The sequence below is a fragment of the Puma concolor genome, chromosome B1 (assembly GCF_028749965.1).
Source record: "Puma concolor isolate L17-30 chromosome B1, mPumCon1.1.hap2, whole genome shotgun sequence".
Classification (NCBI taxonomy): Eukaryota; Metazoa; Chordata; class Mammalia; order Carnivora; family Felidae; genus Puma; species Puma concolor.
Window position 1 is genome coordinate 87,479,904 of NC_141670.1, and position 27,485 is coordinate 87,507,388.

The 27,485-nt window shown below is 39.4% G+C and overlaps 1 long non-coding RNA gene and 1 other non-coding gene across 2 annotated transcripts; one reads left to right on the forward strand and one right to left on the reverse strand.

Annotated features, from left to right (window-relative positions):
• Nucleotides 1-755: 755 nt before the first annotated feature.
• LOC147581750 (uncharacterized) lies at nt 756-26,792 on the forward strand. Its single transcript, XR_015250216.1, has 2 exons — nt 756-3,241; nt 23,276-26,792. It is a non-coding gene; the product is annotated as an uncharacterized LOC147581750 (long non-coding RNA).
• Nucleotides 16,123-16,229, reverse strand: LOC112859129 (U6 spliceosomal RNA). Its single transcript, XR_003223448.1, has one exon. It is a non-coding gene; the product is annotated as a U6 spliceosomal RNA (small nuclear RNA).
• Nucleotides 26,793-27,485: the final 693 nt, after the last annotated feature.

Consider the following 27,485-nt stretch of genomic DNA (forward strand, 5'->3'; position numbering starts at 1 on the left):
TTAAGAGTGGCAGAATCAAGTTAAAGTAAGCAGAGGCCAAATCATGTAGGGCCATAGATCAGGTACTGGATGGACTGTTGATGTCAAGAATAATGACAGGAGTAGCAGTGAAGAGAAGGACAGGACATCACATGTTGAACTCTTTTGTGATAAGAGGAAAGGACTACCAGGGCAGTAGATGACTGAAGAAGGGAGAATGAATGATGTAGAATAATGGTACATGCCTAAGGGTACAGGATTTTAGAAAGGAAGAGAGAAGGTGTGGAATTGCCAATAGGGAGAAAGCAAGACACCTCGCTCATCTGTAGGCTCTTTGTTTAGGGGAGTGAGGGACTAAAACCCACACATAACTTGAAAGTATTGCAGAGGAAGCCATGTTTTCAGGAAATGGCTGAGTTTTTGGTTAGAGTAAGAGGATAAAGGGAGTGTTTAAAAAAATGTTAAAGATATAGGGAATTTGATCTCAGCACAATGGAAGAATCAAATAGATTAAAAGAAATGGGAAGTTAGGCTACATTAGAGCAAAGCATTGTGGGATTACAGATCTGTATGTGGGGACCCCTGTGTGGGTCAGTTGCTTAGGACACTGACTTTTGATTTCAGCTCAGGTCATGATCTTGCAATTCGGGGGTTCGAGCCCCACGTTGGGCTCTGTGCTGAGAGTACAGAGCCTGCTTGGGGTTCTCTCTCTCTCTACCCCTCCCCTGCTCTCTCTCTCTTTCTCAAAAAAAAAAAATAAACTTAAAAAGAAAAAAGAATCTGTATATGAACTTGACCTGTTAAAAGAGGCAAATAGGGGGTGCCTGGGTGCTCAGTCGGTTAAGCGTCTGACTCTTGATTTCGGCTCCAGTCATGATCTCAACGTTTGGTGGGATCGAGCCCCATGTTGGGCTCTGTGCTGTGACAATGCGGATCCTGCTTGGGATTCTCTCTCTCCTCTCCCTGCCCCCACCTCAAAATAAAGAAATAAAACTTTAAAAAAGAGGTAAATAGACATATGAGATATGATGGAGTTATATCTCATTTTTTTAAAGGAGGTATAATTACAGCTTGTTGAGATTGTTCTTTAAGCAGTTTGTAGATGTAATTTAGTCCCTTGGGATTGTTCTCTTAGGCAGTTTATACTGATAAAGTAGGAAGACGTGATGGGGTGGCGGGAGTGTGGAGGGAGCAGACTTACCAGGAGCACACTGAAGTCTGTGCCTCTAAAATCCAGTTGGGATTTTGGCTGAAAGGATCTGTGGAGCCATTATTTAAATCCAGGAACTTTGGGAACCTTGGAGGCTCCCTTTATAGACTAAATCTTTGGTCTTGCTGCTGGACAATCCTCCAGGGACATGGAAATCCTACTGTAGATGAGAAAGAGCATGATGATATAAAATATCTACCTGCAAAACCCAAGAAAAGCAACATCATTTTAGGTCTTTCCTCAGACTTGAACTTCTCAGAGGGTGCTTATTTGAACACATTATCTGAAATAGTATTTTTCACGGTCACTTTCTATCCCTTATTATGCTTCCCCCAACTTCTTAGCACTTATCACCCTGTCATATGTTTATTTGCTTAGTATTTCCTCTCAGGAGAGTAGAAAGATCTTTTTTCTTTTTTAACTTTTTTAATGTTTTATTTATTTTTGACAAAGATAGAGCATGACATGGGGAGGTGCAGAGAGAGAGGGAGACAGCATCCAGGCCCTGAGCCCACACAGAGCCCGACATGGGGCTCGAACCCATGAACCACGAGATCATGACCTGAGCCGAAGTCAGATGCTCAACCGACTGAGCCACCCAGGTGCCCCTATAAAGATCTTAAGAACAGATGTTTTTACTTATTTCCAGGACCCAGATAGTGCCTGGCACACTGTAAGTACCCAATAAATATTTATAGAATGAGTGAATGGAAACATTGAAGAATATTAGGATAATCAAATGAGTTCAGTAATGAGACCAATTATAAAACCACAATAGTATTTCTACAGATAGCAAAAGCCATTTGAAAAATACAGAAAAAGATCATAATTATAAATAACAAAAAAATATAAGATATCCAAAACTAAATAACATTCAAATTTTACTGACAAAAGAACTGAATAAATAAAGAAGTATACCATGTTGTTGAATGGAAAAACATATTGTAAGAATTCCCCCTAAGTTAATCTATGAAGTTAACACAGTATCAATCAAAACCCTAAAGTTTTAGGGGAAAGGGGGAAGAAGACTTGACAAAAAGATTTTAAATGTCATCAGGAAGAATAAATGCTGTAGAACAGTGAATTAAATTCTGAAGAAAGGTACTGATAAGGGACCTTGCTCTACCAGACACAAAAACGTAGGAAAAGACAAATTGGTGGTATATATCAAAAGCTTTAAAAAAAAAAAAAAAAAAAAAAAAGGATATACCCTTTAGCCCAGATGTACCATTGCTAGAATTTTTTCCTGAGAAATAGACGATATGGCAAAACTGTTTATTAAAGCAGTGTCTGTAATGCCAAAACAACAGGAACAATCGGTGTTTCACAAGTAGAGAATGTTTCAAACCAATCATGGCTTAAACAAATACCTGTGGAATACCATGGAAGCTTTGAGAATTATGTAGAACTACATTAATTGCTATGGGAGGTATTCACCATATATTTCTATGTTTGTTTGTTTTTTAAGCTGATTATAAAACAGTGTATCTAGCAGTGTCCTCATTTATGTAAAATTTTTAAATAATAATTTACATATATAGGTGGAGAAATAACCTGGATGGAAGGTTATACATCAAAATATTAACAGTAGCTCCCTTGAAATAAGAATTAAGGATTATTAAACAGGTTTTTGTTTGTTTTTTGAGTTGTATACTGAAAAACTAGTTTAGTTTTCCCCCAAAATGGGATGACAGTTAAATTCTTCACTGTTGCCACCTGGTGGCTACCACAGAGAAGTTTCTTATTTCTTTGCTATCACCTTAAGAAATAATACATGCAACATCATAATTCTAAAATTGTAAAGAAATCTATAGTATCACCTAGTTCTATTCATCATTTTATAGCTAAGGAAATAAAAGCAAAAAATTTAAGCCACTTGACTGAAGTCACACTGTTGGTAAAACTTATTAATAGTAACAAACATTTGTTGAGCCCTTTTTTCTAAGTACTTTATATGGATTATCTCATTCTCATAGGAACCTATGAGGTAGATCCTATTTTTACTCTCATTTATCCCCATCTAACATATGAGGATCCTGAAGCTCAGAGAAGGTAAGTGACTTACCCAAGTTTGCACAGGCAGGGCAGAGCCAGGCATTGCGAGGTCCACCTCCCTCTCCTGAACCTTCTCCGTTGTGCCATCGTACTATATGCCAACCCCTCTTCCTTCACTGCTTTTGGTGACAATTCTTGGCATATCCTCAATGTCATGTTCCTCATGGTTGGGAAAAAAGTATAAACATTTACTGAGAGGGAAGCGAAATAACTTTACCCCCCATGTCTTGTAAGAATCCTGTCCAGGTAAAAACAGACTTACTTTGAGTTGTTCTAGGGTCCAGATAGTAGAGACTCTTCTGTCAGAGACTTGGGACTAGGGATAGGTTTACTTGGGTTCCCCTGCTCCAGTTTTATGCTATGCTCCCTGCTTAAGTTTTTTGATCCCAGAGCTTAGAGTTAACATCACTACATGTACTTATTCATGAACTACCCCCACCCCCCTCTCTCTCTTAGCTCTTGCCCAACTTCTCGGGACAATAGTCTCTGACTTTGCATCTCTATCCTTGTGCCTCAATACCAAATGGTGTAAGTGCTAATAAATGTAAATCCTGTGCTAGGGGTAAATCTATTGGAAGTGAAATTAGAAATCTGAAACAACTAGTGGCTTTACCCTCTGAAACCCTTTGGAAACCCAGGAAGTCTTTCAGAATTGCTCCCAAAATGAAGGCATATCTTTGAATTATCATCTAATTAAAGCTTTTTCTCAGGTACCATCTTGCTTGAAAATAAATTTTAAAATGTATACAAAGGGGCAGCTGGGTGACTCAGTCGTTTAAGCATCCTACTTCAGCTCAGGTCTCATGATCTCACTGTCTGTGAGTTCGAGCCCCATGTCGGGCTGACAGCTCAGAACCTGGAGCCTGCTTCAGATTCTGTGTCTCCCTCTCTCTCTCTCTGCCCCTCCCCTGCTCATGCTGTGTCTCTCTCTGTTACAAAAATAAATAAAAACATTTTTTAAAATGTATACAAATACTGTAAAAGTGTTATTTTCTTTATTTTCCAGCTTTATATTTTTAGAGGACAGTGCAAGCATGAAAATACCTTAGGTGCTAGACAGTCTTGAGTTAAAATTCACATATTAGCTATCACACATTAGGTATGACTTGAGTAAATTATTAAATTACATTTTCATTTAAACTTTTTCTTATCTCTAAAATTAAGGATCATAACATCTGCTTCTAGAGTCTTCCTTTCCCCTCTTCCTCCCTTTAAGAAGAAGAGATGATGATTTTTCCTGTCTGAGATTGTCTCCCATATGTCCTGCCTCCTTAAAGGTCTTGACTTAGCCTTTACATAAGTCTCTCCCATCTTAAATAAAACTGAAAAGAAGAAAAAAATTCCTCTGTCTGCATCTCGAGTCAGCTGCCCATCTCTCTCTCCTGCTTTTTAAAGTCAAACTTTCTGAAATACAGCAAAACCTTGGTTTGCAAATATAATTTGTTCCGGAAACATGCTTGTAATCCAAAGGACTCCTATATCAAAGCGAATTTCAAGAACCATTGGCTCAGTTGTGATCATGTGACATTCGGTGTCATGTACTACTTGTATTGCAAGACATTGCTCATTTATCAAGTTAAAATTTATTAGAAATGTTTGCTCGTTTTGTGGAACACTCACAGAACAAGTTACTCGTGATCCAAGGTTTTACTGTACTTCTTTACCATCTTTGCATTGCATCACCTCTCATTCATTCTAGTTTCTCCAAAAGTCCTTAGACACACCTTACTCCTGCTTTGGTAATTTTCTTCCCTAAATTTTTCCAAGACGTATTTCTTTTATTGTTTTTCTCCTACTTCCCTGATTGCTACCCTTCTTGTCCCTTCCCTTAAAGTTTGTGTAACTCACTTTCTGATCTGGGTTCTTCTTATTCTGCAAAATCTCCCTTGGCGATCTTTCCCATGTCCATAGCTTCAATTACCACCCAAATCCGTGCGCCCAGCCCACATCCCCTCTGCTGGACTCACAGATTACATGACCTAGTGCTTGCTTGATTCCCCCTTGGATTTCTACAAGTGCCCCAAAATAAAGATGTCATCTTCCTTCTCCAAACTTATTTCTCCTCCAGTGTTACTTATTTTTTAGTGAATGGTGCCATCACTTAACCAGGTGTTCACGGGTTTTTTTCTTGGTTTCTCCTTCTCCTTCAGCTCCTCCCACTCCCAGTCCAGCTAATCATCATGTCCCATTAATTCTACTATATTGGATTAAATTGTGTCCCTCCCTCAAAAAATATATCTAAGTCCTAACCCCCTGGTAACTATGACCTTATTTGCAAATAGGATCTTTGCAATGTGATTAAGTTAAGGATCTCAGACAAGATCATATGACTGGTATCCTTATGTGAGAAAGAAGAGGTGGAAGGAAAGGGAGAATTGAGACCCAGACAGAGGGGGAAAGGCCTTGTGCAGGGCCCTGAGATGGTGCAGGGAGCTCCTGGAGTGATGCTGCTCCAGTCCAAGGAACACCAAGGACTGCCAGCCCTATCAACACCTTGACTGCAGCCTCTGGCCCCCGAAACTTTGAAAGAACAAATTTCTGTTGTTTTGAACGTATAAGAGTGTGGTAATTTGTTATGTAGTCCTGGGAAAACTAACATAGCTACCTTCTAAATATCTCTTGAGATCCATCCATGTTTCTCCATCTTCACTGCCCCTATCTTATTCAGGCCACAATTAAATCAATCTTCTGCCTTGTCTCCCTGCTGCTAGTCTCAGCCCATCATTTGCAAAGGCATGAAATCTCCCTTACTATTGACAATCTGTGAGTGGTTTGCCAATGACTCCTGGATTGAGTCTAAATGCCTGGTGTCATAGCTTACAGGACTTCCACTTTGGTTTCTGCTCACTTGTGTAGCCTTATTTCTCACCCACCCTCAATTCTACGCTCTAGGCACGGTAATAATTTCTGATATTTATGGGACACTTATTCTGTGCCAGACACAGCTAAATCTCACAACCACTCCACAAGACAGGAACAAGCTTCTTTCAGTGTCTCAGCCTTTTTTTCTCTTGTCTCTAGGACTTTGCACATGCTGTTCTCTGCCTAAAATAATCTTACTTCCTCTTCCCTTGTTCTTTGTCCCCCTCCTCATCTAGCTAATTCACACTTACACCTTAGGTCTCAGCTCATCCAGCACCCCCTCCATGAGGGATTCCCAGACCTTCCTAAATCTGGGTTATGTGTCCCACCCCAATTGCCCATATTTGCATTACACCCTGCACTTCTCCTATCATCATATACAATATAATTGTCTTATATTTCTTTTTTTTCTTAGTCCATTTGGGCTACCATAAAACATCGCAGACTGGGGGAGCGGGGGGAGAGGGAGCAGTGGGTATAAACAACAGACATTTATTCCTAACAGTTCTGGAGCCTGGAAGTCTGATGTCAGACTTCCAGTGCCGGGGGTGGGTGATGGCCCTCTTTTGGGTTGCAGCCTTCTCTTTGGAACCCCACATGGTGAAAAGGGTAAGCAAGTTCTCTCTTCAGCCTCTCTTGTAAGAGCACTAATCCCATTCATGAGGCCTCTACTCTCATGAACTAATAACCTCTCAAAGGTTTCTCTTCGTAATCTATCAGCCTTGAGGGTTAGGATTTCAACATATGAATTCACATGGAACACATTCAGACCACAGCAACGGGCCTATATCTCACATTGTGTTTTATGCTTCCTGTGGACTGAGGCCATACCCATGTCTTGTAACACCATCCCTGGAGTCTAGCACAGTGCCCGGCACATAAGAGATGCTCCATCAATACATGTTGAGTAAATGAAAGAAACTTGAATAAAGATTGCTACTAGCATTATGTCTCTAACACCAGCTAGGGTGGAAAGGAATGTACCTCCAGACCAAGTTGCCAACCGTTTCCTTCCTCAAAATCCTGATGCCTCCTAGGCCTTTGCTTGGGCCAGTTCTCAACCCTCATTGCAAAGGATTTCCCTGAGACCTGTAGGGCCAGTGAATCCTCACTTCCCTATCATGCTCAGCCCCTCGCCAATACAAGACTCTCCAGGTGGTCGTCCTCTCCCATTCTGCTCTGCAATCCTACCAGACCCTTCTTGCTCTTTTTCCCTGGGCCCTCTGGCACTCCAGCCTATTTGAAACAAACGCACCTATATTCTCATCGTTGCAACAAAATACTCCTTCTACCTCCTGACTTTAAACAGAAAGCCTTCTGCTTTCCCTTGAGAAGACTACCTTTTCTACCACCACCTGGGGTGGTTATGTTAACCATACTGGATTGATTATTCTTTTGGAACGCCAGGCTGTAATTCATCGGGTTCCTGAGATTTGAATTTAGTTTCGACCGTTTCCAAGTATTGGCTATTACATAATAGAAGAATTAGAGTTTCTAAAAGGATTTGAAAACAGCAGTAAAGATGTTTATTTTGGAAAGATCCTGTAACCATGAATTGCTTTAAAAATGCCACTGAGGGGCGCCTAGGTGGCGCAGTCGGTTAAGCGTCCGACTTCAGCCAGGTCACGATCTCGCGGTCCGGGAGTTTGAGCCCCGCGTCAGGCTCTGGGCTGATGGCTCGGAGCCTGGAGCCTGTTTCCGATTCTGTGTCTCCCTCTCTCTCTGCCCCTCCCCCGTTCATGCTCTGTCTCTCTCTGTCCCAAAAATAAATTAAAAAACGTTGAAAAAAAAAAATTTAAAAATGCCACTGAACCTAACCATAGCCTCTGAATTTGTCTCACAACTACCAAATTCAAAATGAAAGTACAAAACAAGTGGCACCTGTACCTTGGAGACCTCAGAAACACTACATACGCTACTGATACTGCTTCTTAGCAAACTCCGGGTTTCCTTTAGGCTGTAAGATCCATTGCCCATGAGATACAGCTGCTGCAGGTAGGGGTGGGGTCTTATCAATTAAATGTCTGACCTAGAGCAGTACTCATATCTTGACTTAATTTCTAATGGCCCAGGACTTTGTGGCAAATGATAAAAATCATTAGCTTTTTCTTTTATAATTTATCTAATTTCTAACCTGATGCAAACTGTTAGACTTTCCAGCTGTTAGGCTCCAACAGTAAGGCTCCTATAGTCCAAAATGCAAATTGAAATACCTGGTGATTTTTATTGAGCACTTTCTGGTCTCTTACTCTGGCTCATTGAGACATCTTCTGACCTAACACTTGTTTAAAGAGCATTAGTCACTCTGTATGATGACCTTTCTTGTGGTAAGTTAATACATTTAAGCCGGCAGTCTAATTTATTCAGACATTTGTGTGAACTAATCTCCCCTAGCTTTATTACCAGTGGATAAACTTCTAAAACAGAGTTCCTGAACCTGCATTTTAGCCACATTATTCCTGTTGTCTAACATAATATACTATTACTTGAAGCAATCCATTAGCTGGTCATATGTAAAAATCATGTCAAGTCATATGGAAATACAAATTCTTTGTTACCTTACAGGCTGATTTTGATTATGGAAATTATCCACCTTGTGCTAATCAAATTAAGGGCATATATAAAGAGTTCATAACATATTTCTAGTTGAGATAAAACTCATTCATTTAATAAATATTCAGTGAGGGTCACCTGGTTGGTTCAGTCAGTTAAGCATTCCACCTTCGGCTCAGGTCATGATCTCAGGTTCATGAGTTTCACACATGAGGGGTGTGAGGTGTTCACGAGCCCCACATTGAGCTCTCTGCTGTCAGCGCAGAGCCCACTTCAGATCCTCTTTCTCCCTCTCTCTCTGCCCCTCTCCTGCTTGCACTCTGTCTCAAAAATAAATAAACATCAAAAATAAATGAATAAATAGATAAATATTCAGTGAGCTTTCCTTTGTGCAAGGCTTTATGGTCAGGGTAGTGAAAGATATAAGAAAAATACATGGTCCCAGGTCCCGACCCAGTCTGGGAGCAAAGATCTCTATAAATAAAAATGCCAAGTAAATCAAGAACTAAAAACAAATTTGAGTTGTCACAAACATCAGATGTTCTCATGTGAATAGTAAGATAGGAGTTGAACTTCTAGGAAGGGGGCATCAATCACTGTGGCAAGGGGTGCTTCACAAAGAAAGTGAAAAATATGTTGGGCTATGGAAAGGAATGGGAATTATAGGGTGAATTCCATGCTACATTAATGAAATGAGCAAAAGCTTAGATTTTACAGGTTGGTCTATGAGTCAGTTTGGCTGGAAGAGAGTTTTGTCTAGAGGAATTGTGGGAAATCGGATTGCAGAGGTAAGATGAGGCTAGACTATGCCACTAATGTCAGATGTGTGTGCCAAGCAGGAAGATCCATTTCATGTTGGATGAATTTCTTTTATCCTACATGCCCCTCACATATCAAAAGCGCCCATTCTCATGTTTAGACTACAAGCCTAGAACATGGTAGAGCACAGAATCATGGTAACAATCCTGATTTCTAATTTTGGTGGGGCCATGTGTAAAGCTCGCATGGCTCCAAACGTATTTAAGTGTTCGATGAATGCTCCCTTTGAAATCTTAACACTATTCTCAAGTAGTCAAATCATGGAACTACTTACAATTTTCCTGCTTCTTACCGGTAGATTCATTCACTCATGCAACAAATATTTATTAAGTACCGACTATGTACAAGGCATTTAGTATACACCATGGCGGGTGTATTTAAAGACGAATAAACTTGACTTCTAACCTTAAAAAGCTTCTCACCGCGAACAACATGGAGGTTAGGAGTGCCAGCCCCCACACAGTCGAAACTCCAGATGTAACTTTTGACTCCCCCAAAACATAACTACTAATAGCCTACAATGCTGACAGGAAGCCTTAATGATACCATAGTTTGTTAACATATATTTTGTATGTCATGGATTATATGCTGTATTCTAACAGTAAAGTAAGCTAGAGAAAAGAAGAAAATCATGAGGAAGAGAAAATACATTTACACTCCTGTACTATAAAAAATCTGTAGGGGTGCCTGGGTGGCTCAATCAGTTAAGCGTCTGACTCATGATTTTGGCTCAGGTCATGACCTCACTGTTCGTGGGTTTGAGCCAAGTGTCGGGCTCTGTGCTGACATCTCAGAGCCTGGAACCTGCCTGGGATTCTGTGTCTCCCTCTCTCTCTGCTCCTCCCCCACTTGTGCTCTCTCTCTCTCTCTCTCTCTCTCAAAAATAAAATAAACATTTAAAAAATTTTTTTAATTTTGCATATAAGTGGACATGCACAGTTCAAACCTGTGTTTGTTCAAGGCTCAACTGTAACAGTAAAAACAATAAGGTAAATATTCAAAGTTTAAGATAACACACATATAAAAATGGCTACAAGAAAGATGGAATGTGCTATGAAAGATCAGAGAAAAAAGAAATTCTACTTAGCTGAGAAAAATCTTAAAAAATGGGCAGAACTGGCTTAGTCGGTAATAGAGGAAAGAATATTTCAGAAGAATAGGAAGTATGAGAAAAGGCTTGGCATGGGAAAGCATAGGAATGTTTATAGAATGGTGAAAATCTTTTATTTGTTTGTGCATCCAGCTTTTTTTTAATGTATCATTTCATTTTATTATTTGCCTTTTCAACATTTTTTTCTAAGTATGTTTCACGCCCAGCATGGAATCCCTCTGGTAATAATCAGTTTGTTCTCTATAGTTAAGAGTCTGTTTCTTGGTTAGTCTTTTTTCCCTTTGCTCATTTATTTCTTAAATTCCACATATGGATGAAATCATATTGTATTTGTCTTTCTCTGACAGACTTATTTCGCTTAGTATTATACTCTCTAGCTCCATCCATGCTGTTGCAAATGGCAAGATTTTGCTCTTTTTCATGGTTGAATAATATTCCATTTATATATATACTTACCACAGCTTCTTTATCCATTCATCAACCAATGGACACCGGGACTGCTTTTATAACTTGCTATTGTAAATAATGCTACTATAAACATAGGAATGCATGTATCCCTTTGAATTAGTGTTTTTGAATTTTTGGGGTAGATACCCAGTAGTGTGATTACTGGATCATAAGGTACTTCTATTTTTATCTTTTTGAGGAACCTCCATACTCTTTTCTACAGTGGCTGCGCCACTTTGCATTTCCACCAATTCAAGAGGATTCCTTTTTCTCCACATCCTTGCCAATGCTTGTTGTTTCTTTTGTTATTGATTTTAGCCATTCTCACAGGTGTGATATCTCATTATAGTTTTGATATTTATTTCCCTGATGATGAGGGTTATTGAGCATCTTTCCATGTGTCTGTTAGCCATGTATTCTTTGGGGAAATATCTGTTCATGCCTTCTGCCCATTTTTTAATTGGATTATTTGTTTTTTGGGTGTTAAGTTGTATTAGTTCTTTGTATATTTTGGATACTAAACCTTTATTGGATATGTTGTTTGAAAAAATCTTTTCCCATTCAGTAAGTTGCCTTTTACTTTTGTCTGTTTCCTTCACTGTGCAGAAGCTTTTTATTTTGATGTAGTCTCAATAGTTTATTTTTGTTTTTATTTCCTCTGTCTCAGGAGACATATCCAGAAAAATGATGCTATGGCTGATGTCAGACAAATTACTGTTTATGCTGTCTTCTAGGATTTTTATGGTTTCAGATCTTTTATCCATTTTGAGTTTATTTTTGTGTATGGTGTTAGAAAGTGGTCCAGCTTCATTCTTCTGCATGTTGCTGCCTGGTTTTCCCAACATTCTTTAATGAAGACTGTCTTTTTCCCATTGGATACCCTTTGCTGCTTTGTTGAAGATTAATTGATCATGTAGATTTCCAGCTTTTTAATTATGATGTGCCAATATTCTATTTGAGAAAGACTTTGTACAACAAGAAAGGAATGCGGCCCTTTCTTTTGTCTTTCAAAGGTTGTGTTTTCAGTAAGCAGCCAATGTGGTCCTCTTGACCACATAGTCTGTAAAGTTAACCGAATGTTCATGAGCAATAATGAAAGAGTACCCAAGGCACAACATTAATACAGACTAATAACCTTATTTGGTCAGAAAGGTTCATTTAACTGTTTAAAAGAAGTCCAAATGCTTCATAATAATTTCTTCTCTAACAGGAGAAAGCTCAACATTGGTTTTTCTACAGCATCTCTAAAGGGATAGTACTCAAAATATAAAGGAATTAACCATTGATATATGCAACAAAAGTGACTCTCAAAATAATTATGCTGAGTGAAAGAAATCAGATTTTAAAAAGTAAATACTGTATGATGTCACTTATAAACCTCTAGAAAATTCAAACTATTCTATAGCTATAGAAAGCTTTAGTTGGAGGCTGGAAAGGGTAGGAGAGAGGGATTACAGAAAGGCATAAGGAAACTTTCTGGAGTGATGAATATGCTTACTACTTGGTGCTGACAATTTCATGGGTGTGTACATGTACCCATTGTACATTTTAAATATGCAATTATTTTCTCTTAAATACAGAGAAAAACTGAAGGTTGATGGTGGGAGGGGTAGGGGGCAGGGAAAATGGGTGATGGGCATTGAAGAGAGCACTTGTTGGGATAAGCACTGGGTGTTGTATGTAAGTGATGAATCATGGGAATCTACTCCCAAAGCCAAGAGGACACTGTATACTCTATGTTAGCTAACTTGACAAAAAAATTATGTTAAAAAAAAAAAACTTCCCGGGGGGGGGGGGCCTGGGTGGGTCAGTCTGTTAAGCAACCAACTCTTGATTTTGGCTTAGGTCATTATCTCATGGTTCTTGAGATTGAGCCCCACATTGGGCTCTGCGCCGAGCCTGCTTGGGACTCTCTCTCTCCCTCTCTCTCTCAAAATAGATAAATAAATAAACTTAAAAAAATGCACTTCCCTTTAAGGACCAACTTCATCCTTTATACCATTTTATGCCAAATCTGAGTAAAAGATTAGTGTAAAGTTTTTTTTAAATGTTTTTTTTTTTCAACGTTTTTATTTATTTTTGGGACAGAGAGAGACAGAGCATGAACGGGGGAGGGGCAGAGAGAGAGGGAGACACAGAATCGGAAACAGGCTCCAGGCTCTGAGCCATCAGCCCAGAGCCTGACGGCCTGATGCGGGGCTCGAACTCCCGGACCGCGAGATCGTGACCTGGCTGAAGTCGGACGCTTAACCAACTGCGCCACCCAGGCGCCCCTAGATTAGTGTAAAGTTTTAATAAGATCTGTGTGTGTGTGTGTGTGTGTGTGTGTGTGTGTGTGTGTGTGTGTTAATTTCTGGACCATATAAGGTAATCATGATGATAAAGACAAAAGAACTTGTATAATTAGTTATACACTATTATAGTTAAAAGAGTAAGTACCTTGCATAAGGTAAAATGGCCCACAATATCTTATTCTATAGATTGAAATTACTTAACTTTATTAGAGAACAAATATTAGGGAATATTTAAATTCAGAGTATAAGTAGTTAATGGAATAAATAGTCCTGTTACTACCTCATGTAATAATATAAAAACAGGCCATTCACTGACAGAGAAAGTTTAATTTTAAACAACATCTTCATTTAGATGTAAACTATAGAGACAACATTGCTACCTAGTTTTTGAATACTGAGTATATTGTTAAAACATTCTGGGAGCACCTGGTTAAGTGTCTGACTCTCAATTTTAGCTTGGGTCATGATCTCACAGTTCATGAGTTCGAGCCCTGTGTCAGGCTCTCTCTGTCCCTCCCCCACACTCTGCCTCTCTCCAAATAGATAAATAAACTGAAAAATAAATAAAATAATCTGGATGGTGTTTAATTTCTTTTAAAAAAATTTTTTTTCAACGTTTATTTATTTTTGGGACAGAGAGAGACAGAGCATGAACAGGGGAGGGTCAGAGAGAGAGGGAGACACAGAATCGGAAGCAGGCTCCAGGCTCTGAGCCATCAGCCCAGAGCCCGACGCGGGGCTCAAACTCACGGACCGCGAGATCGTGACCTGGCTGAAGTCGGACGCTTAACCGACTGCGCCACCCAGGCGCCCCTTCTTTTTAAAATTTTTTTAATGGTCATTTATTTTTGAGAGATAGAGACAAGTGCAAGCAGGGGAGGGGCAGAGAGAGTGAGACACGGTATCCACAGCAGGCTCCAGGCTCTGAGCTGTCAGCATAGAGCCCAATGCAGGACTTGAACCCACGAACCTGGAGGTCATGACCTGACCCAAAGTTGGACGCTTAACTGACTGAGCCATGCAGGCACCCCTAATTTCTCTTTTATGGAGCTATTCAAAGAACATATAGAAGGCCCAAATCAGTTACATTACAGCCTCAATCACAGGCAGGTGATTGTGATTCCTATGACCACCTCATCTTAAAGGCTCCCCTGTATTACACACACACACACACACACACACACACACACACACACACACACGGAAAACAAAAATAAAACAACTTGGTCTCTTCCCTGAGGAGATTATTCTAGTCAGGGAAACAAACAACTAGGCATTTTAATACACTGTACTGGGTGCTCTGGGGGCAGGGGTACAGAAATGATGTAAGCTCAGAAGAGCAGTGGAGCAGCTGGGGTTTAGGGAACACCTCTTACTTAAGTAAGAGGATGACAGTGATGAAATGATGAGGTTGGAAGTAAGGCAACATGAGACTGCAGTGCCCTGCCAACTATTTTATTCTAGAAGCAATGGGAAGCTTCTGAAGGATTTTAAGCCAAAGAATGAAATAATTAGATTTGTATTTTAGAAATAATGTTCTGGTTGCAGTATGGAGAATAGATTAAAAGGAGATAAGATTAGAGGCAGGGAGACCAAATAAAAGTTGTTGGAGTAATTCAGGAAGAGATGATATTAAACTAGGGTTATAAACATGGAAGTGAAGAGAAGTGGGTGCACTTGAAAGATGTCTTGCAGATATAATTAATGTGACTTGCTGAACACTAACTGTGGAGAATTAGGAAGAGCAAAACAATAAAGATGTTGCTGAGTTGACAACTGAGTGGATGGCGGCACCCAAAAAATGCAGGAGCAGGTTTTGAGGAAAAGATTATAAAATTCAATTTTAGCTCCTGTTGAGCTGGAGGACTCACGGTATACCCAAGAATATATATGCATTTGGCAACTGGATATATGGGGTAATGTTCAGTAGGGAGACCTGGAACTCTTCAGCACTGATATCATGGGAGTAAACAAAAGCACACTTGGATATATTTCAGGAAATGGGCATAGAATGGAAATAGACATGCACATAGAGTGGAAGGAAAATAAACAGAGAAAACAGAAGAAATAGCCAGGAAGGCTCCCTGCCTTCTCAATCCACCTCAGGCAGGCAGCCTGCTAATGATTGCTCCCTTGGGCTGCCACTGTTTTCCATCTATGCATCTATCAAGGCACTCCTCATCTGTCATTGAGTATATTTATCTTTGTCTCACTTTTTACTGAACTGTAAGGATCTTTTTTTGTTTCAAGTTTTTATTTAAATTCTAGTTAGGGGCACCTGAGTGGCTCAGTCGGTTGAGCGTCCGACTTCCACTCAGGTCATGATCTCGCGGTTCATGGGTTTGAGCCTTGCGTCAGGCTCTGTGCCAACAGCTCAGAGCCTGGAGCCTGCTTCGGATTCTGTGTCTCCCTCTCTGTCTCTGTCCCTCTCCCACTCAGTCTCTGTCTCTCCCTCCCTCCCTCAAAATAAACAAACATTAACAATTTTTTAAAAATTGTAGCTAGTTACCATATAGTACAATATTGGTTTCAGGAGTAGAATTTAGTGACTCATCACTTACATGTAACACCCAGTGCTCAACACAAGTGTCTTCCTTAATACCCATTACCCATTTAGCCCATCCCCTGCCCACCTCCGTCCAGCAACTGTTTGTTCTCTATAGTTAAGAGTCTCATATAGTTTGCTTCCCTTTTTTTTCTTTCCCTTATGTTCATCTATTTTGTTTCTCAAATTCCACATATAAGTGAAATCATATGGTATTTGTCTTTCTCAGATTTATTTTGCTTAGCATAAAAAATATGGAAGCTTCATGAATTTTCATGTCATCCTTATGCAGAGGCCATGCTAATTTTCCCTGTATCGCTCTGACTTTAGTATATGTGCTGCCAAAGTGAGCACTGAACTGTAAAGATCCTTTTTCTCTTTTTCTTAATATTTATTTATTTTGGGAGGGAGGGACAGAGAGAGGGAGAGAGAGAGAGAGAGAGAGAGAGAGAGAGAGAGAGAGAATGAGAATGAATCCCAAGCAGGCTCCACGCTATTAACACAGAGCCCCACATGGGGATCAATGTCACAAACCATGAGATCATGACCTGAGCCGAAAGCAAGAGTTGGACGCTTAATGGGCTGTGAACCACCCAGATGCCCCTGAACTGTAAGGATCTTTACTTTTTTAAAAATGTTTATGTATTTTTCAGAGAGAGAGAGACATAGTGTGAGCGGGGGAGGGGCAGAGAGCGAGGGAGACACAGAATCTGAAGCAGGCTCCAGGCCTGCCAACAAAGATCCCGATGCAGGGCTCAAACCCGTGGACCGCAAGATCATGACCTGACCCAAAGTCGGATGCTTAACTGACTGAGCCACCCAGGCACCCCATGAACTGTAAGGATCTTAAGACAGGGATCATGTCATATTCATCATTAGATTTCCAGGACTTAGTACAGTGGTGGGGTCTTTAATAAGACTTTTATGAAATAATTAATAATGGGAAAAATTTTATTGAGTACTTTTTGCCTTAGGTACTTTATATACAAAGTCTATTATTATAATAACCATGATGTATTAAGACTCAAAAGTTAAATAAATTGCCCAATAAGCTTCCAGGATTCAGAACCAACTCTGTAAAAGACCATGCTTTTTCCACCGTATCATACTCTCCAAAAGACTGATAGAATGAAAGCTATATTTTTGCAAAAACAGAAAAGAAGGGATTGCATCTTATGTGAAGCACAAACACTGGCCCTTACGCTAAAGAGGCGCAGTGCTATGGAGAAAAGTCCTCGCGCTCTGTCTTCTGGGATGCCTGCTGCATGCCATGCCTGCCAGAGAGTGGCAAATCAATAGCTGCATGTCTTAAACCATAAGGAAGTCAGGCAGAGATTAGACCATATACTACCACACTCAGCATTTTGCACAGCAGTTCTGGAAGGATCCAGCAATTACCGCCACACCATGAATCTAGAAACATTCCTACAAAGATAAGTTCAGACATTGCCTGGGACCACCAATTTATCAGTTCTGTTTAAAACAGCAGGGCCAAAAGCTGAGAAACTATAGCTCCATCCAAACTTCATCCCTGTTCACTGTTCAGAAGACAACCCTCTCACCGATCCATCACCTTCCTCTCATTTCTTGTCTCCCAACTGCTGTGTACCTGACAGCATTCCCTCTTGAGGCCTCACCCTCACCTTTCCCACAATACCCTCCTTCAACCCTATCCAGGGTGGGCTTTGGCAACCTATTTCACTATAAACAAACTCACCTGTACCCTCAGCTTTTTAAATGAACATGTCTTCTATTTCCTTGATCTCTTTCTCAAAGATCTTGCTTCCTTTGCTGTTTCCTCAAATTCTACATATCACAAGGCTCAGAACTGGTATTGGTATTTTGTCCCATAGTCCCTTTTAAAACATTTCACTTTCCTGTAAAAACCTTCATTCCTTTGAAGTTCATTCCATCCAGTTTTGCCACCTTTTACCTTCTTTTGTCCCTAATATCCCTTGACCCCCAGGTCATTCCCCCACAATAACATTATACCTGGATCATGTTAAGCCTTTAAATCTCAATTTACTTCCTCATTTCCTAAGGTATTTCAACATTCCTGTGGATGGTCTGTCAAACACCCAAGAATCACAGTTCCAAGGCCACTTCAACCCATTCCCTTGGCCATGCTCTCTACTTTGTTATAGAGTAGCTCTGACTGATTGCAATACCCTTCTCTTTCCATTCATATTACCTCCAGTATGCCCGACCCAGAATCTCATCGAGAGCTCTATTCCTGTAAGACTGCTTTTTCTTCCAATTTATTCTTGGTCCCATTTCCATATCTGGCCTAAATCTCTTAATTGGTCACATGACCTACTCTCTCACCAATGTTTTCAGTCCCCTTCCATTTTTTTTTTTTTTTTTTTCCCTTTCCTGGTATTTCTTCCAAATCACATTCCTAGAACAGTGCTATATTCTGCCTGGCATCAGTGCCCTCAATCCCCTTCATCCTTGTCTTTCTCCTCTGTCATCCAACTCACAATTCTGGATCAGTCCTATAATATGCCTGGCCTATAAGCCATTCAGCTGAGATGCTAGAAATAATCATAAAGCCACTATACTGTCATGATTTCCAAACTCAGTTTGGTGGTTAACACCACGATTAATGCCTTTGTTTTTAATCTACTGTCTATTCCAGACTGTCTCCATTCCCTTTAAATCCCTTTTTTTACTCCCTCCTACTCCACAAATTACATCAGCTATTTTCCTACTTCACAAAAAATATTGAAGCCAGATAGTAAAAAAACCTCTCCTCTCACAGCTATAAATTTATTTATAACCATTCCCTTATTCCCTTAGTTTCTGAGAAAAGGTATTTTTTTTCAAGGCCCACCTTTTCTGTCTCCTTTGGGGCCTGGTCTGGCTCCATCAATTTTCCCTCTCCTTCTCTACAAGTTCTTTTTCATTCAAATTACAATCATGCTCAGATCTGTCAACTGTCATGACCCTTTGTTTTACCCTTATTTCCTTCTGGTTTCTGCCCTCCATCTCTCCTTTCCACCTTAATCTCCAAAGCATCTTGAAAAAGTGACATTCTCTTGAAGTCTAGGTCTTGATCTCCCATTTGTTTAACTTGTTCCCTGGCTTTAATTCCCACTGTTCTGTGGAAACTGTTATTACCAAGTTGATGAAGGACCTCCTCATGGCAAAATCTAACAAACATTAGAATTTGTGGGTTTATAATAGTTTTCAAGAATGGCAATGTTTTCCCTCATTTTACTTAGGAGAACTCACTCTTTGGCCTAAAGTAGAGTATGGTGGTTTGGATGAAAGGTAAAAACAGATAGACCCTACTTTCTTGGCTTCTAATTATAATACTTTAGCAAGAAAGCTTGGCAGTTTCTGATAATCAATACATCTATAACATACAGCTCTTGGCCACTTTACTACTGGCATCTTATCTTCTAGAGTAGTTTCTTTCGCAGGACGCTGTATTTCACTTAAGGGAGAGACGGATGATAGTTTCTAATTCATGGAATTGGTAAATGATCTTAGACACTTACCTTCACCATCTTAAAGATGTAGTTCCTCATTGCAAGAGGAAATCCCAATGCCAGCATAACAGGGGTTTATGGGGAAAAAAAAAAAAAGAACTGTCAGCTTAAAGTATGTTGTATATATCAAAAGGGATATACAAATACTGTATAAAAATGCATAGTTTAGAAAACATCCATAGTTCAACAATTCTTTCTTCTAAAATTCTACTTTTTTTTTCTTTTACGTTTATTTTTGAGACAGAGACAGACAGAGCATGAACGGGGAGGGGCAGACAGAGAGGGAGACACAGAACCGGAAGCAGGCTCCAGACTCTTGAGCCATCAGCCCAGAGCCCGACGCGGGGCTCAAACTCACGGTCTGTGAGATCGTGACCTGAGCTGAAGTCGGACGCCCAACCGACTGAGCCACCCAGGCGCTCCTCTTCTAAAATTCTAAATAGCACAAAGCATTTAACTTCAGTAATAGTTCTCTGGGCAAAACAGTAGGGTCCAGGAACACAGCATAGTTTAGCCTGCCTTGAAACAAAAAACTTGGGTTCAAGTTCCCGCTCTAACATCTACAGGTCTGTAACCTGAACACCTAACTCATCGCTCACTACTACCAGCTGGGTGCCTTTAGCAAGTCATTTAACATCTCTGAGATATACCTTCATCTATAAAGAAGGGATTAATACCTACATACGAGCACTTTGGAAATTACAAAGGGTAGTAATGTTTTAGATATCATTGGAGCCACTTTTCCTCCTAAAAAGTTGTGTCACATATCCTGGTGGACTTCCCTTAATTCTCTCATCATTCTTGGTAAATCAGTAAAAATACCATGTCATTTTGGAGAGTATACAAACCCAAGAAAACTTTGTTTTGATTGTAGATGCATTTTTATCTAGCCTTTTTTTTAGTGGGGTATAAAATATAATAGTTTATTATTTTAACTTAAAAAAAATCCTATATAGATCCAAAATTAACAAAGACATCAAATCTTAATTAACATTTTGCCACATTTAAGAATGTTTTTTAAGGGGCTCCTGAGTGGCTCAGTTGGTTAAGTGTCTGACTTCAGTTCAGGTCACGATCTCATGGTTTGTGAGTTCAAGCCCCACGTCGGGCTTTGTGCTGTCAGTACAGAGCCTGGAATCTCCTTCGGATTCTGTGTCTTCCTCTCTTTCTGCCCCTCCCCTGATCACACTCTGTCTCTCTCTCTCAAAAAAATGAATAAACTTTAAAAAAAATTTTTTAAATGTTTTTTAAGAAATAAAAATTATAGGCTACCAATGTGCCTCTCCCTCCTATAAAGAGAACCTCTGTCCTGAATTTTGTTTTTGTAATTCCCAAACCTGTTTTTTAAGCCTTTATTTATTTTTTAAGATTTTATTTTTAAAATCTTAAAATATACCCAACATGGGGCTTGAACTCACAACCCCGATATTAAGAGTCACATGCTCCACTGGCTGAGCTTGCCAGGCACCCTTTGAAACCTTTACTTTAGGGCACGTGGATGGCTCAGTTGGTTGAACATCTGACTCCTGATTTTGGCTCAGGTCATGAGCTCACATTTCTTGGGGTCGAGCCCCACATCAGGCTCTGTGCTGACAGTACAGAGCCTACTTGGGATTCTCTCTCGCCCTCTACCCCTCCCCTGCTCTCTCTCTCTCTCTCTCTCTCTCTCTGAAAATACACTTTAACAAACCCCTTTACTTTAAATAAATGTATCCATAAACCACACACTATTGTTTTACATCAAAAAATTTACATACAAGAAATGAGGCCATTTAACTTGCCTTTTTTTTTTTTTTTAAATAACCACCATTTTGGAGGGAATTTGATTCACTTAATGCTGGCTTATTCATTTTAACTGTACAGCATTCCATTAAATGAATATAGCACAACTTATCCATTCTTATGTCACAGACACTTTATTTCCAAATTTTATTATTATAAACAATACTGTGATGAACATTCTTGCATGTCTCTCTGGCAAATATGAAGGAATGTTTACAGGGCATATATATGTGTGTGTATATATATATCCTAGTGGAATTGCTGGTTCATAAGGCTATGCACATGTTTAATTTTAGTAAATAAATACTACCAACTGCCCTCATAAGTTATACCAATTTATACTCCCGAAGACAGTGCCTGAGAGTTCCTATGTTGTTTTCCAACCTCCTTGCCAACATTTGATATTCAGACCTTCTAAAATGTTGCCACCTTGACGCAGTGTCTTGATTTTGACCCTGTTGATCCTCCTCTTTGAAAAACTTTGATTCCCCAACAGCATTGTTTTCTAGTTTTTTCTTTTAACTAATACTATTTCTTGGTCTCTTTTGCTAGCTTCTCTTCCTCTACCCGCTTCTCTTGGCATTTGTGAGTTATCACCTTTGTTTTTTCCCTCTGAGTCTTGTCTAGGCCACACCACTCACAACTAACTCTTCAAGATCGACAAAAGTCAGCTCTCTTCTAAACATCAGACCCATCTGCCTAGCTGCCTACTAATCTTCTAGGATTTACATGTCCTATAAACGCCTATAATTCATTGTGAAAAGACCTTTTTTCCCCTCAATTTCTTTTTTCCAACTCTGTTTAATGATGCTGTCCAAGGCAAAGTGTTTTACGTCCAAACCCCGGACGGACATCATGAACTTTTACTTTTCCTTGCATTGTCTTCTGCCTTCCAACAAATCAGCTGACCTATGTCCTACCTTCTTAACGTCTCTTGTATCCTTGCTCTCCTCCCCATACTTAATGTTGTTGTCCTTACTACTTTTTGCCAAAGGTTACATTCATCAGAAGCAAGCACTTTGGAGTTAGACACACCTGGGCTTGAATGCAGATCTTTGTCACTAATAACCTATGTGACCGTAAGCAACTATGATCAAGTTTTCTGTTAAATGGGAATGATCTCTTCAAGAATTATATCAGCTAACAAATGCAAAGTGCTTACTAAATTGCCTGGCACATAGCAAAAGTTCAATGATGGCTATTACTAGCTCAGCTTGAGTCATATTACTAGTTCTGATGATTGGAAGCAAGCTTCCAATCTTGTTCCCCATCCTCATCATATTAATAGAATTCTCTCACTTATCCTTCCCTATTTCTTCAATAACTCTCCTTTGCTTATACAAAGCCAAATCCAATCTTTTAGTAAGTCATCTAACACTCTTTATTCTGATCCCCAGCCTCATTTCCCAGATTCTATTCACACTAGTTTACATGGTCCCTGAATACATGTTTCATGTATCTGTGCCTTTAGGTACATGCTACCTTCTATCTGTCTAGGAAACTGGTTTTTCTCTTTCCAAACTCAAGTGAGCATTCTGTTAAACTTATCTTAGTCCATCCAAACAGAAATGTGTACCAACTCCTAGGTGGGTTATAAACCACTGCTGCACTCATTTCTTGACTTGTCTGTCTCCTTTACTAGCCTGTAAAAAACGTGATAGGCATTCATTAACTACCAGATGGATGGAAGGAAGGACACTGGGACTGGCCTAATATCACATCTCCTAAATAGCTTTAAACAGCAAGCATCAATCTGCCAACTTTGCTAACACTAGTAAAAGTCAAAATGATCATGGAGGATGGAGGTATTACAGGTGTTTTTCTCTATGAGAAAAGGGAAAACAATGTAAAGTTCTCACAAGTGTAAAGTAAAATACTAGGGAAAAAAAATTGAGCTGTTAGTACCTAGGAAAAGATGATCAACGATTTTCCTGTACTTTAGTCAACAAATAAGGATAACCAAGTTGAATATTGACAAACAGGAAAGAACATCCTTTTGCAAATGCTGGTATTTGTAATGAACACTTACTATGTGTCAGGTCTTGTGGTAATCACTTTCTATACAGTATGTGCGTTACTTAATCCAACAACTATGAACTAAAAATTCTTATTAACTTTCCTCAGGCACCTGTCCTTGGGAAAAGCTTATGTTTTCAACTACATCACGCTACTGTCGTTACCAAGCTACAATGTATTTATGCCAGAAATTTGGCACTTAGTCACAAGGGTCAGAGGAAAGTAACCATAAAGCATTAAGGCCAGGCTTCTGTGGGAAGAGGCTAAAACAATTTAGACTTCACAGTTTGCAAAGGTGAGGGAAGATTATCCATCTCTACGCAATTAAGAATGACAATGAACAGTATCAAAACAACCAGATTCATTTATCAAATCCTCTAACCAGCCAAGAACAAGCTAGACAGAACTGATGTTTGTCTGTAAAACCATTCCTATTCTATTAAAGAAAAATACTGGATTAGAAAGATTTGGGAGATCTACACAGATGTTATTTCAGATCTCACAGAGCAAGTTTTGGTTTGACACAGGATTGTGTAATATGTAAATCTCCTTTCCAGGTTCTACACTAACAGGCCAACATTTAGCTTTGAATTCTGTCTGTCCTAGAATCATGGCTCCTTTTACATCTGAGATATGTAATTCACTTGTTTATGCACAATTAGGGAGAAAAAAAACATATGTATTTGATTGCAGCGTAGGCATGTGTGGCTTTCCAGGGAGTAATACCTCGCACCCATTCTTATTTAAAACCCTGCCAAGTCCATGCTTTGCTTTGGTACTCATCCACTCAAAAACTCAAGCATCTATCTATTCATGGCAATTATATTTTAAAAGTTGCTTCAGTGGAGACAAGTTACCATGACATCCAATAAAACCATGACTTTTTTCTCTTTGAATACCAACATCTCAGGTAGTAGAACAGCAGCATGATTTAAGCAAAGAATGGACTTTGAAAACAATCAGAAAGCTCTGGACAGAAAGTTCAAGAAGTTTTCTCCTTAATGTAAGATGGGGAAAAGTTTATCTTTTTGCACTTACATAGTTGCTTCCCTCTTCAATTTGAGGAAAAAACTCAATACTATAAAATACTTTAAATTTCATCAAGGACAGTGGGCCTCAACTTTGGATGCACCCCAACCAGGATGCACCTGGGGATGGGGGGTGGTCAGAAGAGAAGCCGACCAGACCATCAGCACCTGGCCCGACACCAGATCATTCAAATCCGAATGGCCCCGCCATTGAGAAGGTTGTCTTTCAAATAGCTCTCCTGGGATTCTAATAAACAGGGTTAAATTTATGTCTTGAAAGGATTCCATTGCCTATCCTAAATAAAGATCAACTGTGGACCACAGCTGTTGGCTGTGAACACTGGCTGTAGGTCATGTGTCTAAAAATAACCATTGCAGATCCTAACCCAGTGTCTCCTTAGTTGTAAGGATTAAAAGTGGAGATACTAGGCTGTAGACAACAGAGCCTTGTAGGTAGGTGGTTGGTGTGTGTGTCATGTCTCCTCATACTATTTGAAAGATGAAAAGCAACTACTGAATGACAATCTCTGTAGTGACTTAATTCCACTGATGTGATGTTTAGGTGGGTGGCTGGTTGCTAAAGACACGAAGGATGTGAGTAGATTTACTCGCAACTTATGCAACAATGACCAGGCAACTGAAAAAGTTAGAGAATGGTCCCACTCATCTTGCTTCCTACAAGGCCAGTCACAACCATTCCACTGACAAACTATAGGAAAAAAGCAAAATGTGAGATGTGAGAGATGTATTCAACCGAAGTAAAAACGTAATGGATCTGTGGTATTTTGAGGAAATTCCTGAGACCAACAGAGAGGCACAGGGGGAAGGATGAATGAGAATACTCTTAAGTCACAGGTACGGGATAAAAAATTTGTGAGCCTTTGTAGGTGACCTGAAAGTTAACAGTACTTTATTGCTGTTTTCTACAATCTGTAGGGCAATATTAATATTCACAGCAAATTTAACAAGGATTTGAATACCTACTATGTACTGTCCTAGTTATTATACCCCCATACTAAGATGTACCCAGTGTAAATCCTTAAGATTTCATACATTAGAAATGGATTTACATGAGTCTGAACAAAGCATTAGTCATTTAACTTCATACTGTATTTAGACATTTCTCTCAAGTAAAAAGCATCCTAGCAGGTGAATGAAAAATGCTAACTGCAATGGAATGCTTGAAATAACAAGTAGGGTCTTGAAATAAAACTTTTAAGTTCTAAACAAAAATCACAAGTTAAACAGGTGGCTTCTGAGGTCCTCCTCAGTGAACATCTAAACAAATTATGCTAACAGTAAACAATGCTAGCTGAATACAGGTTTCTGAATACTTCTATTACTGTTATTAATATACAGTAAATTTTTTTATTAAGTTAATGAAAGGAAGAATTAGTATTTCACATTCCAGAGTTCAGAACTTAAAGGATCTGGGAGATATTTACTATTTACTTCTTAAATGGCTCCATTCTCATTTTTAAAGATATCAACCAGCAGTCTGACTACTGGAAAACAAATAAGTAGTTTGAAAGAAAGATGAAAAGTGGTGGCCAATTTAATTATTCATCATTAACGAAGAAAACACCAAAGTTTTGGAAGAGCACTTTACAAAACCTAGTGCCTATCTCAAGTGTGATGAAGCATCAAGCACCGGTATATGGACCCGATAAACCTACAGATGAAAGTAAACAAGGGCAAGTTCATGAAACCCCTTCAGGAAACTATAGTAGACTGGAAAGATATCACAGAACGGTATGGCGAAAGGCTTCTTGTTTGTTAAGACAACGCACAAGTAACTAGATATAGAAGGGAAATGTAATTATCAGCTGAAAGCAAGCTATGGACCCAAATCATATTCCAGAAATCCCTTTCCTCCTATGTTGTTTCCAAACAAGAGGATCATTTGTACTTCTTGAGGCCAAGCTGATTAGCAAAAGCAGAATCTTAACATACAGGAAACTTTTCATCACATATTCATCAAGGTCAATTATTTCAGTTAAGAACTGTACCACTTGTGTGAAATAATAGACTGTTAAAATAGAACACAAAGGTCTAATATAAAAGCTGTTAACAACTACTTTCCAGTCTTGTCGGATTGCCAAGTATCAACTTCACTTTCACTAAAGCCACCTCGAAACCAAGTCTATACTGTTTTTGGCGTATAGAACTCTATAAAGAGCACTGAACATTTAAGATACTAAGCTTGTCTATTGTTGACAATTTCATACAAGTTCTAATTTAAACTACCATTTTCTTTCTTCTGGCTTCTATCCCAAGATGGGGTCCTTTCAAAGACAACTGGATAAACGGAGAGGCTGGAAACTTTAAGAGCTGCTTTCCTACCGCATACTGCTCCCTTTCCTCCTGCCCATCTTTATGTTATCATAAAAGAAGCAGGTCTTGAGGGGAGGTAGCAATGTTACATCAGCTGTATAACCTACAGTACACGACAAATACTCTCCTCCTTTACTGAAATATGAACATTTTCTCCAGAATCTCCTGCACACTACCAATCCTTTTTACATCCACCCTGTAGGTTGCATACTAAAAGGTAAAAAAAAAAGTACACTTCAATAAATAACCTTTTGCAAAAATGTCTTATTGCTATAGTGATATTTCTAATCTTCCAAATTGGAACAAAACTTAAGGTTTCAGCTCCCTGTGGGGCAACACAGCCATTTCATGCGACTGTTTTTAATGTAGGTTTGGCAGTGGATTGAATGGCATCAAGAAACCTTGCCTGTAACTTAAAGGAGTGTAGCATGAGCTGAACAGGAAGCCTACCTTCCACTGGACAGGTTGGTCTTTCTTTACATTCTCTTAGTAAGAGTTATTTCAAAATTTAAGGCTAGTAATTAGTAAGACACGTGTGTGTATGTGTGTGTGTGTGTGTGTGTGTGTGTGTGTGTGTGTGTGTGTCTTGTAGGAAAATTCAACACTTCACTTTTTTACCTGTCCCAAACAGATGCTACACATGGCAACTGAAATATTCCTACAAACTGTGCAGGACAGAGACTTCCCTGAATTTATCGTCACCTACCTGAAACTAGACCATGCTTGTCTGGCCTCTTACAATCATAGCCTTCGTCTCACAGCCCTAACAGCAGCACACCGTGGAGTACAAACACCCCTGAAAGACAAAGGCCTCATAAAACCCACAGAAAAGCTATTCACTAACACTGGGACTACTTTTAGCCATGCTAGTAGAGTTCACGCTTTATTTTTGTGCATCGTAAATACAGAAAAATGTTGAAAACGTAGGACTCAACTATCTAATTAAAGCTGAGTAA